This window comes from Cherax quadricarinatus, unplaced genomic scaffold (genome assembly GCF_038502225.1).
Source record: "Cherax quadricarinatus isolate ZL_2023a unplaced genomic scaffold, ASM3850222v1 Contig84, whole genome shotgun sequence".
Lineage (NCBI taxonomy): Eukaryota > Metazoa > Arthropoda > Malacostraca > Decapoda > Parastacidae > Cherax > Cherax quadricarinatus.
In genome coordinates, this window is record NW_027195110.1 from 297,244 (window position 1) to 312,775 (window position 15,532).

General features: G+C 51.0%; 1 protein-coding gene across 1 annotated transcript in view; it reads right to left on the bottom strand.

Annotated features, from left to right (window-relative positions):
* The window catches only part of LOC128700925 (uncharacterized), a 254,943-nt gene extending 241,308 nt beyond the window's left edge, over positions 1 to 13,635 (bottom strand). Inside the window, exon 1 of the mRNA XM_053794400.2 lies at positions 13,573 to 13,635. The gene's annotated coding sequence lies outside the window, so the exon portion shown is untranslated. The remainder of the gene's footprint in view (positions 1 to 13,572) is intronic.
* Between the last annotated feature and the right edge of the window lie 1,897 nt (positions 13,636 to 15,532).

Consider the following 15,532-nt stretch of genomic DNA (forward strand, 5'->3'; position numbering starts at 1 on the left):
ATATATATATATATATATATTATATATATATATATATATTATATATATATATATTATATATATATATATATATATATATATATATATTGTGTGATGTCACCGTGGTTGTTTAATATATTTATAGATGGGGTTGTAAGAGAAGTAAATGCGAGGGTCTTGGCAAGAGGCATGGAGTTAAAAGATAAAGAATCACACAAAGTGGGAGTTGTCACAGTTGCTCTTTGCTGATGACACTGTGCTCTTTGGAGATTCTGAAGAGAAGTTGCAGAGATTGGTGGATGAATTTGGTAGGGTATGCAAAAGAAGAAAATTAAAAGTGAATACAGGAAAGAGTAAGGTTATGAGGATAACAAAAAGATTAGGTGATGAAAGATTGGATATTAGATTGGAGGGAGAGGGTATGGAGGAGGTGAATGTATTCAGAAATTTTTGAGTGGACGTGTCAGCGGATGGGTCTATGAAAGATGAGGTGAATCATAGAATTGATGAGGGGAAAAGGGTGAGTGGTGCACTTAGGAGTCTGTGGAGACAAAGAACTTTGTCCTTGGAGGCAAAGAGGGGAATGTATGAGAGTATAGTTTTACCAACGCTCTTATATGGGTGTGAAGCATGGGTGATGAATGTTGCTGCGAGGAGAAGGCTGGAGGCAGTGGAGATGTCATGTCTGAGAGCAATGTGTGGTGTGAATATAATGCAGAGAATTCGTAGTTTGGAAGTTAGGAGGAGGTGCTAGATTACCAAAACTGTTGTCCAGAGGGCTGAGGAAGGGTTGTTGAGGTGATTCGGACATGTAGAGAGAATGGAGCGAAACAGAATGACTTCAAGAGTGTATCAGTCTGTAGTGGAAGGAAGCACGGGTAGGGGTCAGCCTAGGAAAGGTTGGAGGGAGGGGGTAAAGGAGGTTTTGTGTACGAGGGGCTTGGACTTCCAGCAGGCATGTGTGAGTGTGTTTGATAGGAGTGAATGGAGACAAATGGTTTTTAATACTTGACGTGCTGTTGGAGTGTGAGCAAAGTAACATTTATGAAGGGGTTCAGGGAAACCGGCAGGCCGGACTTGAGTCCTGGAGATGGGAAGTACAGTGCCTGCACTCTGAAGGAGGGGTGTTAATGTTGCAGTTTAAAAACTGTAGTGTAAAGCACCCTTCTGGCAAGACAGCGATGGAGTGAATGATGGTGAAAGTTTTTCTTTTTCGGGCCACCCTGCCTTGGTGGGAATCGGCCAGTGTGATAATATATATATATATATATATATATATATATATATATATATATATATATATATATATATATATATATATATATATATTATATAGCAAGGGGCTAGTAACCCCTTCTCCTGTATAAATTACTAAATTTAAAAAGGGAAACTTTCGTTTTTCTTTTTGGGCCTCCCTGCCTCGGTGGGATACGGCCGGTTTGTTGAAAGAAGAAGAAGAATATATCATATATATATATCATATATATATATATATATATATATATATATATATGTATATATATATATATATATATATATATATATATATATATATATTTTATTATTATCACACTGGCCGATTCCCACAAAGGCAGGGTGGCCCGAAAAAGAAAAACTTTCGCCATCATTCACTCCATCACTGTCTTGCCAGAAGGGTGCTTTACACTACAGTTTTTAAACTGCAACATTAACACCCCTCCTTCAGAGTGCAGGCACTGTACTTCCCATCTCCAGGACTCAAGTCCGGCCTGCCGGTTTCCCTGAATCCCTTCATAAATGTTACTTTGCTCACACTCCAACAGCACGTCAAGTATTAAAAACCATTTGTCTCCATTCACTCCTATCAAACACGCTCACGCATGCCTGCTGGAAGTCCAAGCCCCTCGCACACAAAACCTCCTTTACCCCCTCCCTCCAACCTTTCCTAGGCCGACCCCTACCCCACCTTCTTTCCACTACAGACTGATACACTCTTGAAGTCATTCTGTTTCGCTCCATTCTCTCTACATGTCCGAACCACCTCAACAACCCTTCCTCAGCCCTCTGGACAACAGTTTTGGTAATCCCGCACCTCCTCCTAACTTCCAAACTACGAATTCTCTGCATTATATTCACACCACACATTGCCCTCAGACATGACATCTCCACTGCCTCCAGCCTTCTCCTCGCTGCAACATTCATCACCCACGCTTCACACCCATATAAGAGCGTTGGTAAAACTATACTCTCATACATTCCCCTCTTTGCCTCCAAGGACAAAGTTCTTTGTCTCCACAGACTCCTAAGTGCACCACTCACTCTTTTTCCCTCATCAATTCTATGATTCACCTCATCTTTCATAGACCCATCCGCTGACACGTCCACTCCCAAATATCTGAATACGTTCACCTCCTCCATACTCTCTCCCTCCAATCTGATATCCAATCTTTCATCACCTAATCTTTTTGTTATCCTCATAACCTTACTCTTTCCTGTATTCACCTTTAATTTTCTTCTTTTGCACACCCTACCAAATTCATCCACCAATCTCTGCAACTTCTCTTCAGAATCTCCAAAGAGCACAGTGTCATCAGCAAAGAGCAGCTGTGACAACTCCCACTTTGTGTGTGATTCTTTATCTTTTAACTCCATGCCTCTTGTCAAGACCCTCGCATTTACTTCTCTTACAACCCCATCTATAAATATATTAAACAACCACGGTGACATCACACATCCTTGTCTAAGGCCTACTTTTACTGGGAAAAAATTTCCCTCTTTCCTACATACTCTAACTTGAGCCTCACTATCCTCGTAAAAGCTCTTCACTGCTTTCAGTAACCTACCTCCTACACCATACACTTGCAACATCTGCCACATTGCCCCCCTATCCACCCTGTCATACGCCTTTTCCAAATCCATAAATGCCACAAAGACCTCTTTAGCCTTATCTAAATACTGTTCACTTATATGTTTCACTGTAAACACCTGGTCCACACACCCCCTACCTTTCCTAAAGCCTCCTTGTTCATCTGCTATCCTATTCTCCGTCTTACTCTTAATTCTTTCAATTATAACTCTACCATACACTTTACCAGGTATACTCAACAGACTTATCCCCCTATAATTTTTGCACTCTCTTTTATCCCCTTTGCCTTTATACAAAGGAACTATGCATGCTCTCTGCCAATCCCTAGGTACCTTACCCTCTTCCATACATTTATTAAATAATTGCACCAACCACTCCAAAACTATATCCCCACCTGCTTTTAACATTTCTATCTTTATCCCATCAATCCCGGCTGCCTTACCCCCTTTCATTTTACCTACTGCCTCACGAACTTCCCCCACACTCACAACTGGCTCTTCCTCACTCCTACAAGATGTTGTTCCTCCTTGCCCTATACACGAAATCACAGCTTCCCTATCTTCATCAACATTTAACAATTCCTCAAAATATTCCCTCCATCTTCCCAATACCTCTAACTCTCCATTTAATAACTCTCCTCTCCTATTTTTAACTGACAAAACCATTTGTTCTCTAGGCTTTCTTAACTTGTTAATCTCACTCCAAAACTTTTTCTTATTTTCAACAAAATTTGTTGATAACATCTCACCCACTCTCTCATTTGCTCTCTTTTTACATTGCTTCACCACTCTCTTAACCTCTCTCTTTTTCTCCATATACTCTTCCCTCCTTGCATCACTTCTACTTTGTAAAAACTTCTCATATGCTAACTTTTTCTCCCTTACTACTCTCTTTACATCATCATTCCACCAATCGCTCCTCTTCCCTCCTGCACCCACTTTCCTGTAACCACAAACTTCTGCTGAACACTCTAACACTACATTTTTAAACCTACCCCATACCTCTTCGACCCCATTGCCTATGCTCTCATTAGCCCATCTATCCTCCAATAGCTGTTTATATCTTACCCTAACTGCCTCCTCTTTTAGTTTATAAACCTTCACCTCTCTCTTCCCTGATGCTTCTATTCTCCTTGTATCCCATCTACCTTTTACTCTCAGTGTAGCTACAACTAGAAAGTGATCTGATATATCTGTGGCCCCTCTATAAACATGTACATCCTGAAGTCTACTCAACAGTCTTTTATCTACCAATACATAATCCAACAAACTACTGTCATTTCGCCCTACATCATATCTTGTATACTTATTTATCCTCTTTTTCTTAAAATATGTATTACCTATAACTAAACCCCTTTCTATACAAAGTTCAATCAAAGGGCTCCCATTATCATTTACACCTGGCACCCCAAACTTACCTACCACACCCTCTCTAAAAGTTTCTCCTACTTTAGCATTCAGGTCCCCTACCACAATTACTCTCACACTTGGTTCAAAGGCTCCTATACATTCACTTAACATCTCCCAAAATCTCTCTCTCTCCTTTGCATTCCTCTCTTCTCCAGGTGCATACACGTTTATTATGACCCACTTCTCGCATCCAACCTTTACTTTAATCCACATAATTCTTGAATTTACACATTCATATTCTCTTTTCTCCTTCCATAACTGATCATTTAACATTACTGCTACCCCTTCCTTTGCTCTAACTCTCTCAGATACTCCAGATTTAATCCCATTTATTTCCCCCCACTGAAACTCTCCTACCCCCTTCAGCTTTGTTTCGCTTAGGGCCAGGACATCCAACTTCTTTTCATTCATAACATCAGCAATCATCTGTTTCTTGTCATCCGCACTACATCCACGCACATTTAAGCATCCCAGTTTTATAAAGTTTTTCTTCTTCTCTTTTTTAGTAAATGTCTACAGGAGAAGGGGTTACTAGCCCATTGCTCCCGGCATTTTAGTCGCCTCATACGACACGCATGGCTTACGGAGGAAAGATTCTTTTCCACTTCCCCATGGACAATAGAAGAAATAAAGAAGAACAATAGCTATTTAGAAAAAGGAGAAAAACTTAGATGTATGTATATATATATGCATGTGCGTGTCTGTGAAGTGTGACCAAAGTGTAAGTAGGAGTAGCAAGATATCCCTGTTATCTAGCGTGTTTATGAGACAGAAAAACGAAACCAGCAATCCTACCATCATGCAAAACAGTTACAGGTTTTTGTTTCACAGTCATCTGGCAGGATGGTAGTACTTCCCTGGGTGGTTGCTGTCTACCAACCTACTACCTACCTACTACTATATACTACTATATATATATATATATATATATATATATATATATATATATATATATATATATATATATATATATATATATATATAAGGAGACGCAGAGCAGGACAGGGAAGGAGAGGCAGGACTGGACAGGGAGGGCGAGGCAAGGCAGAAAAGGGAGGGAGAGGCAGGGCAGGACAGGAAAGGAGAGGCAGGGCAGGAAAGGGAAGGAGAAGCAGGACAGAACAGATAAGGCAAGGCAGGGCAGGAGAGAGAAGGAGAGGCAGGGCAAGACAGGGAAGGAGAGGCAGGGCAAGACAGGGCAGGAGAGGCAGGGCAAGACAGGGAATGAGAGGCAGGGCAGAACAGGGAGGGAGGGAGATGCAGGGCAAGACAGGAAAGGAGAGGCAGGGCAAGACAGGGAATGAGAGGCAGGGCAAGACAGGAAGGGAGAGGAAGGGCATGACAGGGAAGGAGAGGCAGGGCAAGACAGGGAAGGAGAGGCAGGGCAAGACAGGGAAGGAGAGGCAGGGCAAGACAGAGGAGAGGCAGGGCAAGACAGGGAGTGAGAGGCAGGTCAGAAAGAGAAGAAGAGGCAGGGCATGACGGAGGAGAGGCAGGGCAAGACAGGGAAGGAGAGGCAGGGCAGGACAGGAAGAGAGAAGTAGGGCATGACAGGGAAGGAGAGGCAAGGCAGGACAGGAAGGGAGTGGCAGGGCAAGACAGGGAAGAAGAGGCAGGGCAGGACAGGGAAGGAGAGGCGAGGCAAGGCAAGACAGTGAAGGAGAGGCAGGGCAGGACAGGGAAGTAGAGGCAGGGCAGGACAGGAAAAGAGAGGCAGGGCAGGACAGGGAAAGAGAGGCAGGGCAGGACAGGGAAGGAGAAGCAGAGCAGGACAGGGAAGGTGAGGCAGGGTAGGAGAGGGAAGGAGAGGCAGGGCAAGATAGGGAAAGAGAGGCAGGGCAGGACAGGGAAGGAGAAGCAGAGCAGGACAGGGAAGGTGAGGCAGGGTAGGAGAGGGAAGGAGAGGCAGGGCAAGATAGGGAAGGAGAGGAAGAGCAAGACTGGGAATGAGAGGCAAGGCAGGACAGGGAGGGAGACGCAGGGCAAGACAAGGAATGAGAGGCAGGGCAAGAGAGGGAATGAGAAGCAGGGCAAGTCAGGAAGGGAGAGGCAGGGCATAGCAGGGAAAGAGCGGCAGGGCAAGACAGGGAAGGTGAGGCAGTGCAAGACAGGGAAGGAGAGGCAGGGCAAGCTAGGGAGGGAGAGGCAGGGCAAGACAGGAAGTGAGAGGCAGGGCAGAAAGGGAAGAGGAGGCAGGGCATGACGGAGGAGAGGCAGGGCAAGACAGTGAAGGAGAGGCAGGGCAGGACAGGAAGGGAGAGGCAGGGCATGACAGGGAAGGAGAAGCAAGGCAGGACAGGGAAGGAGAAGCAGGGCAAGACAGGGAAGGAGAGGCAGGGCAGGACAGAGACGTAAAGGCAGGGCAGGACAAGAAAGGAGAGGCAGGACAGGACAGGGAGGGCGTTGCAAGGCAGAACAGGGAGAAGCAGGGCAGGACAGGAAAGGAGAGGCAGGGCAGGACAGGGAAGGAGAATCAGGGCAGGACAGGGAAGAAGCAGGGCAGGACAGGGAAGGTGAGGCAGGGCAGGACAGGGAAGGTGAGGCAGGGCAGGAGAGGGAAGGAGAGGCAGGGCAAGACATGGAAGGAGAGGCAGGGCAAGACAGGGAAGGAGAGGCAGGGCAAGACAGGGAATGAGAGGCATGGCAGGACAGGGAGGGAAATGCAGGGCAATACAGGGAATGAGAGGCAGGGCAAAACAGGGAATGAGAGGCAGGGCAAAACAGGGAGAAGAAGGGCATGACAGGGAAGGAGAGGCAGGGCCAGACAGGGAAGGAGAGGCAGGGTAAGATAGGGAAGGCGAGGCAGGGCAAGATAGGGAAGGAGAGGCAGGGCAAGACAGGGAATGAGAGGCATGGCAGGACAGGGAGGGAGATGCAGGGCAAGACAGGGAATGAGAGGCAGGGCAAAACAGGGAATGAGAGGCAGGGCAAGACAGGGAGAAGAAGGGCATGACAGGGAAGGAGAGGCAGGGCCAGACAGGGAAGAAGAGGCAGGGTAAGATAGGGAAGGAGAGGCAGGGCAGAACAGGAAGGGAGAGGCAGGGCATGACAGGGAAGGAGAGGAAGGGCAAGACAGGGAAGGAGAGGCAGGGCAAGACAGGGAAGGAGAGGCAGGGCAAGACAAGGAGTGAGAGGCAGGTCAGAAAGAGAAGAAGAGGCAGGGCATGATGGAGAAGGAGAGGCAGGGCAGGACAGGGAAGGAGAGGCAGGGCAAGACAGGGAAGGAGAGGCAAGGCAGGACAGGGAAGTAGAGGCAGGGCAGGGCAGGACAGGGAAGGAGAGGCAGGGCAGAAAGGGAAGAAGAGGCAGGGCATGACAAAGAAGGAGAGGCATGGCAGGACAGGAAGGGAGAGGCATGGCAAGACAGGGAGAGGCAGGGCAAGACAGGGAGTGAGAGGCAGGGCATGACAGGGAAGGAGAGGCAGGGCAGGACAGGGAAGACGTGGCAGGGCAGATGTAGAGAGGCAGGGTGGGACAGGGAGGGAGAGGCAGGGCATGAGAGGAAAGGAGAGGCAGGGCAAGCCAGGGCAGGCAGACCACAGCAGACAAGGCAGGTAGGACAAGAAACAGCACCCATGGGAGGCTGGTGTGTGTAAAGCAGGCATGGCAGGTAGATGTATACCTGGAGAGGGTTTCAGGCGTCCATTTCACCGCAGCCCAGTTTGTGACCGAGCCTCATGGTAACAGCCTATTTGATCAGGGCCTGATCAAACAGGCTGTTACTGCTGGCTGCACGCAACCCAACGTACGAACCACAGGCCGACTGGTCAGGTACTGACATTAGGAGCCTCTCCAGTTCCTTCTTGAAAACGGCCAGGGGTACATAGAGCAGACATAGCACGCTGGGGTATTCAGAGCAAGGTGGGGTACATAGAGCATTCATGGCAGGCTGGGGTATACAGAGAAAGCTGTGGGTGCATAGAGCAGGCATCGAACGCTGTGGTACATAGAACAGGCATGACTGACTGGTGTATATAGAGCAGGCATGACACACTGGGGTATGCAGAGCAGGCTTGACAGTCTTGGCCATAAAAAGTAGGCAGAGCAAAGCAAGAACAGAAGGACAAGCCAGAGCAGGCAGGACAGGCTAGAGTTTGCAGGGCAGGACAGGCTACAGCAAGCAGGGCAGGACAGGCTACAGCAGGCAAGGCATGGCATGACAGATCAAAGCTGACAGAACAAAACAGGCCAAAACATGCAAGGCAGAACAGCCTAGAGTAAGCAAGTTAGGACGAGCCAGGGCAGGCAAGACAAGCAAGAACAGACAGGACAGGCACAACAGGCAGGACAGGCACAACAGGCAGGACAGGCACAACAGGCAGGACAGGCACAACAGGCAGGACAGGCACGACAGGCAGGACAGGCACAACAGGCAGGACAGGCACAACAGGCAGGACAGGCACAACAGGCAGGTCAGGCACAACAGGCAGGACAGGCACGACAGGCAGGACAGGCACAACAGGCAGGACAGGCACAACAGGCAGGGCAGGCACAACAGGCAGGACAGGCACAACTTGCAGGACAGGAAGGACAGGCAGGACAGGCAGGACAGGCACAACAGGCAGGACAGGCACAACAGGCAGGACAGGCAGGACAGGCAGGACAGGCACAACAGGCACAACAGGCAGGACAGGCACAACAGGCAGGACAGGCACAACAGGCAGGACAGGCACAACAGGCAGGACAGGCACAACAGGCAGGACAGGCACAACAGGCAGGACAGGCACAACAGACAGGACAGGCACAACAGGCAGGACATTCACAACAGGCAGGACAGGCAGGACAGGCACAACAGGCAGGACAGGCACAACAGGCACAACAGGCAGGACAGGCACGACAGGCACGACAGGCACGACAGGCAGCACAGGCAGGACAGGCACGACAGGCACGACAGGCACGACAGGCAGGACAGGCACAACAGGCAGGACAGGCACAACAGGCAGGACAGGCACAACAGGCAGGACAGGCACAACAGGCAGGACAGGCACAACAGGCAGGACAGGCACAACAGGCAGGACAGGCACGACAGGCAGGACAGGCACAACAGGCAGGACAGGCACAACAGGCAGGACAGGCACAACAGGCAGGACAGGCACAACAGGCAGGACAGGCACAACAGGCAGGACAGGCACAACAGGCAGGACAGGCACAACAGGCAGGACAGGCACGACAGGCAGGACAGGCACAACAGGCAGGACAGGCACAACAGGCAGGACAGGCACAACAGGCAGGACAGGCACAACAGGCAGGACAGACACAACAGGCAGGACAGGCACAACAGGCAGGACAGGCACAACAGGCAGGACAGGCAGGACAGGCACAACAGGCAGGACAGGCACAACAGGCAGGACAGGCACAACAGGCAGGACAGGCACAACAGGCAGGACAGGCACAACAGGCAGGACAGGCACAACAGGCAGGACAGGCACAACAGGCAGGACAGGCACAACAGGCAGGACAGGCACAACAGGCAGGACAGGCATAAGGCCAGGGCAGGACTGGCCAGAACGGGGAGAGGACAGGGCAGAAAGGCAGGCAGGAAAGGAGGCAGACAGGCAAGCAGACAGGCAGGCAGACAGGAAGGGAGGCAGACAGGCAAGCAGACAGGCAGGCAGACAGGCAGGCAGGATGGGAAGGAACACGGGCAATTCTGGCAGAAAGGCAGGCAGACAGGAAAGCAGGCAGGCAGGCAGGCAGGCAGGCAGGCAGGCAGGCAGGCAGGCAGGCAGGCAGGCAAGGCAGGCAGGCAGGCAGGCAGGCAGGCAGGCAGGCAGGCAGGCAGGCAAGGCAGGCAGGCAAGGCAGGCAGGCAGGCAGGCAGGCAGGCAGGCAGGCAGGCAGGCAGGCAGGCAGGCAGGCAGGCAGGCAGGCAGGCAAGGCAGGCCAGGCAGGCAGGCAGGCAGGCAAGGCAGGCAGGCAGGCAGGTAGCCAGGTAGGCAGGCAGCCAGGCAGGGCCAGGTAGCGCAAGGCAGGGCCAGATAAAGCAGGGAAGGCCAGGCACGGGTCAGGCAGGAAAGATAGGGTAGGGTAAGCAGGGATAAGCAGGTCCAGGCAGGGCAGGGCCAGCCAAGGCAGGGCCAGCCATGGCAGGCAAGGCAGGGTCAGGCAGGGTAAGGCAAAGGAGAGTCAGGCAGGACAGGCAGGACAGGCAGGGTAAGATAAAGCAGAGTCATGCAGGATAGGCAAGGTCAGGCATCCCAGGGTCAGGCAGGGCAGGTTCAAGCACGCAGGGTCAGGCAAGGCGGGAACAGAAAGGCAAGGCAGACCAGGCAAGGGTCAGGCAGGGCAGATAGGGCAGGGTAGGCAGGGATAGGCAGGTCTAGGCAGAGCAGGGCCAGACAGGGTAGGCAAGGCAGGGTCAGGAATGGCCAGGCAAGGCATAGTCAGGCAGGACAGGCTGGGTCAGGCAAGGCATGCCAGGACACTACAGGGTAGGGCAGGGTAAGACAGGCAGGGCAAGGCAAGGCACGGCAAGGCAAGGCACGGCAAGGCAAGGCAAGGCACTGCAAGGCAAGGCCAGGCAAGGCCAGGCAAGGCAAGGCCAGGCCAGGCAAGGCCAGGCAAGGCAAGGCAAGGCAAGGCAAGGCAAGGCAAGGCAAGGCAAGGCAAGGCAAGGCAAGGCAAGGCAGGGCAGGGCAGGGCAAGCCAAGCCAAGGCAAGGCAAGGCAGGGCAAGGCAAGGCAAGCGAAAGCAAGGCAAGGCAAGGCAAGGCAAGGCAAGGCAAGGCAAGGCAAGGCAAGGCAAGGCAAGGCAAGGCAAGGCAGTGCAGACCAAGGCAAGGCAAGGGAAAAGTAAGGCAAGGCAGGGCAAGGCAAGGCAAGGCAGGGAAAGGTAAGGCAAGGCAGGGCAAGCCAAGCCAAGCCAAGCCAAGCGAAAGCAAGGCAAGGCAAGGCAAGGCAAGGCAAGGCAAGGCAGGGCAAGAAAAGGCAAGGAAAGGCAAGGCAAGGCAATACAAGGCAAGGCAAGGCAAGGCAAGGCAAGGCAAGGCAAGGCAAGGCAAGGCAAGGCCAAGGCAAGGCAAGGCAAGGCAAGGGAAAGGTAAGGTAAGGCAGGGCAAGACAGGGAAAGGTAAGGCAAGGCAGGGCAAGACAGGGAAAGGTAAGGCAAGGCAAGGCAAGGCAGGGCAAGCCAAGCCAAAGCCAAAGCCAAAGCCAAAGCCAAAGCCAAAGTCAAAGCCAAAGCCAAAGGCAAGGCAAGGCTTGCAGGATAGGCAAGGTCAGGCATCCCAGGGTCAGGCAGGGCAGGTTCAAGCACGCAGGGTCAGACAAGGCGGGAACAGAAAGGCAAGGCAGACCAGGCAAGGGTCAGGCAGGGCAGATAGGGCAGGGTAGGCAGGGATAGGCAGGTCTAGGCAGAGCAGAGCCAGACAGGGTAGGCAAGGCAGGGTCAGGAATGGCCAGGCAAGGCATAGTCAGGCAGGACAGGCTGGGTCAGGCAAGCCAGGGCCAGGCAGGGCAGGTTCAGGCACGGCAGGGCCAGGCAAAGCAGGGACAGAAAGGCAGTGCACGGCAGGGAAAACAAGGTAAGGCAAAGCAAAGCAAGCCAAGGCAGGAAGATCAGGTGGGCAAGGCAGGAAAGGCAGGCAAGGCAAGGCATGCCAGGACACTACAGGGTAGGGCAGGGTAAGACAGGCAGGGCAAGGCAAGGCACGGCAAGGCAAGGCAAGGCACGGCAAGGCAAGGCCAGGCAAGGCCAGGCAAGGCCAGATAAGGCCAGGCCAGGCCAGGCCAGGCCAGGCCAGGCCAGGCAAGGCCAGGCAAGGCCAGGCAAGGCAAGGCAAGGCAAGGCAAGGCAAGGCAAGGCAAGGCAAGGCAAGGCAAGGTAAGGCAAAGCAAGGCAAGGCAGAGCAAGGCAAGGCAGGGCAGGGCAAGGCAAGGCAAGCGAAAGCAAGGCAAGGCAAGGCAAGGCAAGGCAAGGCAAGGCAAGGCAGTGCAGACCAAGGCAAGGCAAGGGAAAAGTAAGGCAAGGCAGGGCAAGGCAAGGCAAGGCAGGGAAAGGTAAGGCAAGGCAGGGCAAGCCAAGCCAAGCCAAGCCAAGCCAAGTGAAAGCAAGGCAAGGCAAGGCAAGGCAAGGCAAGGCAGGGCAAGGAAAGGCAAGGCAAGGCAATACAAGGCAAGGCAAGGCAAGGCAAGGCAAGGCAAGGCAAGGCAAGGCAGGGCAGGGCAGGGCAAGCCAAGACAAGGCAAGGCAGGGTAAGGCAAGGCAAAGCAGCGCAATGCAAGGCATGACAAGGCAAGGCAAGGCAAGGCAAGGCAAGGTAAGGCAAATCTACGCAAGGCAAGGCAAGGCAAGGTAAGGCAGGGCAGGGCAAGGCAGGGAAAGGCAAGGCAAGGCAAAGCAAGGCAGGGGAAGGCAAATCTAGGCAAGGCAAGACAAGGCAGGGCAAGGCAGGGGAAGGCAAAGCAAGGCAGGGAAACAAGTGAAAGCAAGGCAAGGCAAGGCAAGGCAAGGCAAGGCAGGGCAAGGAAAGGCAAGGCAAGGCAATACAAGGCAAGGCAAGGCAAGGCAAGGCAAGGCAAGGCAAGGCAAGGCAGGGCAGGGCAGGGCAAGCCAAGACAAGGCAAGGCAGGGCAAGGCAAGGCAAGCGAAAGCAAGGCAAGGCAAGGCAAGGCAAGGCAAGGCAAGGCAAGGCAAGGCAAGGCAAGGCAAGGCAAGGGAAAAGTAAGGCAAGGCAGGGCAAGGCAAGGCAAGGCAGGGAAAGGTAAGGCAAGGCAGGGCAGGGCAAGCCAAGCCAAGCCAAGCCAAGCCAAGCGAAAGCAAGGCAAGGCAAGGCAAGGCAAGGCAAGGCAAGGCAAGGCAAGGCAAGGCAGGGCAAGGAAAGGCAAGGCAAGGCAATACAAGGCAAGGCAAGGCAAGGCAAGGCAAGGCAAGGCAAGGCAAGGCAAGGCAAGGCAAGGGAAAGGTAAGGTAAGGCAGGGCAAGACAGGGAAAGGTAAGGCAAGGCAGGGCAAGACAGGGAAAGGTAAGGCAAGGCAAGGCAAGGCAGGGCAAGCCAAGCCAAGCCAAAGCCAAAGCCAAGGCAAGGCAAGGCAAGGCAAGGCAAGGCAAGGCAAGGCAAGGCAAGGCAAGGCAAGGCAAGGCAAGGCAAGGCAAGGCAAGGCAAGGCAAGGCAAGGCAAGGCAAGGCAAGGCAAGGCAAGGCAAGGCAAGGCAAGGCAAGGCAAGGCAAGGCAGGGTAAGGCAAAAGAAGGCAAGGTAGTGTAAGGCAAGGCAAGGCAAGGCAAGGCAAGGCAAGGCAAGGCAAGGCAAGGCAAGGCAAGACAAGACAAGGTAAGGCAGGGCAGGGCAGGGCAGGGCAGGTCAGGCAGAGACTGAAAAAGAATTGGAGACTTAATATTTACAGTATTGTTGTAACAGTGTAGTGTTGTGAGTCTCCTGCAACCAGCTATGTCTGATACTGGTACAATCTTACTATCTCTCTCGCCTGACACATTCCTGCCTCCCTCCACTCCACTCCCTCCTCTTTCTTACCCCTCGTCCCATACCCACCCTCTCTACATCCCCTCCAACCTCTCCTCCATAACACCCGCCCCTCCACCCCTCAGTCTCGCTCTCTTTCACTGTTGAGGATAATGCTACAAGCTAAGTCAAGGATTAAATAGTGGACTGTAGGGACACTTAACTTGATAGACGGCTTTCGCCCACACAGCCGTCCCTGCAGGCTATGTCTTGAGAAGCTGTCATATGCATCCCTCAATGGGCTGGAAAATAAATTATGGGTGAGTATAATTACCCCTAGGGGGTATTATGTCAGCATATCTCAGAAACTGAATGCTGACTGGAACCAATACTCATGTGTGTGGACTCACAAATCCTCATTTCACTGGGTATTGGTTCATTAATAAACTTAAAAGGATATATGCTGCACAGCCGATCTACCCCTATCATGTATATTAAATGTACCTGGGTATTTGTAGCTGACCTGTAGTTGCACCCTTGATTGAAGCAGATGTGTTCTTTGAAGAATGTCACACACACTCCGTTAGAATCGCAACACTCGTTACACTGTTCATCTAGATTTGTTCACCATAATGTCACTAAAGAAGAAGATCACACTTCTCTGCAAGTGTCTTGATATTGTCTTTGAGATACTTTTATGCACAAAAACATGCAGACGGTGTTCTTTGTTGGTTATCCCAGCGTCAATGTATCCCCCAGCAGGGTTACAAGCAATCTAAAGACGCCACAGCCTCCTATGCCGCCAATGCTCCTAGCACAAAGGAAAAGCTGACCTAGCACATTTCCCCTCCTTGCCAACTTCCATCAGGAAGAAAAGCAGAATGCTTGATTCTTGCTGTCTAAGCACAGACAACAATGTACACTATCTTTACCATGGTAATAAAGTACTAAGGTAAGAGATTGATTGTATCTTATTTAAACTACACACTTGCAACAGTGGTCTCTTGCAAAGAGCCACGTGACCATGTAACTGGTACACGCTGGTTAAACATCTGCTGGTAATTACTTATGTAACAGTAAACAAGATGCTTGCCCCTTCTGAAAGGGTTGGGCCCCTCAGGACTGAAAAGGGCTGAAAGGGGCTGAAGGGGGCTGATACCCCCCTTATGGAGAAAATTTCTCCACATTCACCCCTCCAAATAAGTCAGTAAATTTATTCAGGTATACACGAATACAGTTACATAGAATTATCATACATAGCAGCATATGTGTAGAGAACCTGGGATAACCCAAAAAAGTGACAGAGTGACTTATTTCCATTGGGGTCCTTTTACCTTATTATTATAATATAAAGGTGATAATATCTTGTTATTATTCTATAAAGTAGATAACATCTTATTATCATACTATTAAGACTATCTACAAGAGAGTCATAAAGACTACTACACGAGGGTCATTAAGACTATCTACAATACATGTCATTACTAGGAATAAGGTAAAATTACATGTGTGTTAGCTAAAAAAATAAAAACTCATCCTCCTCTGTTTCTGTAGCTACATTCATAAGACACCTTTTGGCACTCTTCTTGAACTGGTTCATGCTATGACTGGCTTTGACACGTGCAGGCAGTCTGTTCCATTCCTTTATTGATGTACAATAAAAGGTGATTGAAGCCTGGCCACTGACTGTGGATACTACAAAGTTGTGCTCTCTTCCCCTAGTACTATGATTGCTTTGGTTCCCAGCCTTGACAAAATTGACAGCAAGATATTCTGGACATTGTCTGTGAGCAATTTTATAAACATGATTTAGCTTCAGTTGTTTTACTCTGTCTTCAACATTCAGCATATCCAACTGCTGTAATTCATTCTGGCCTACAAGCTCTCTTGGTCCCAGGCCCA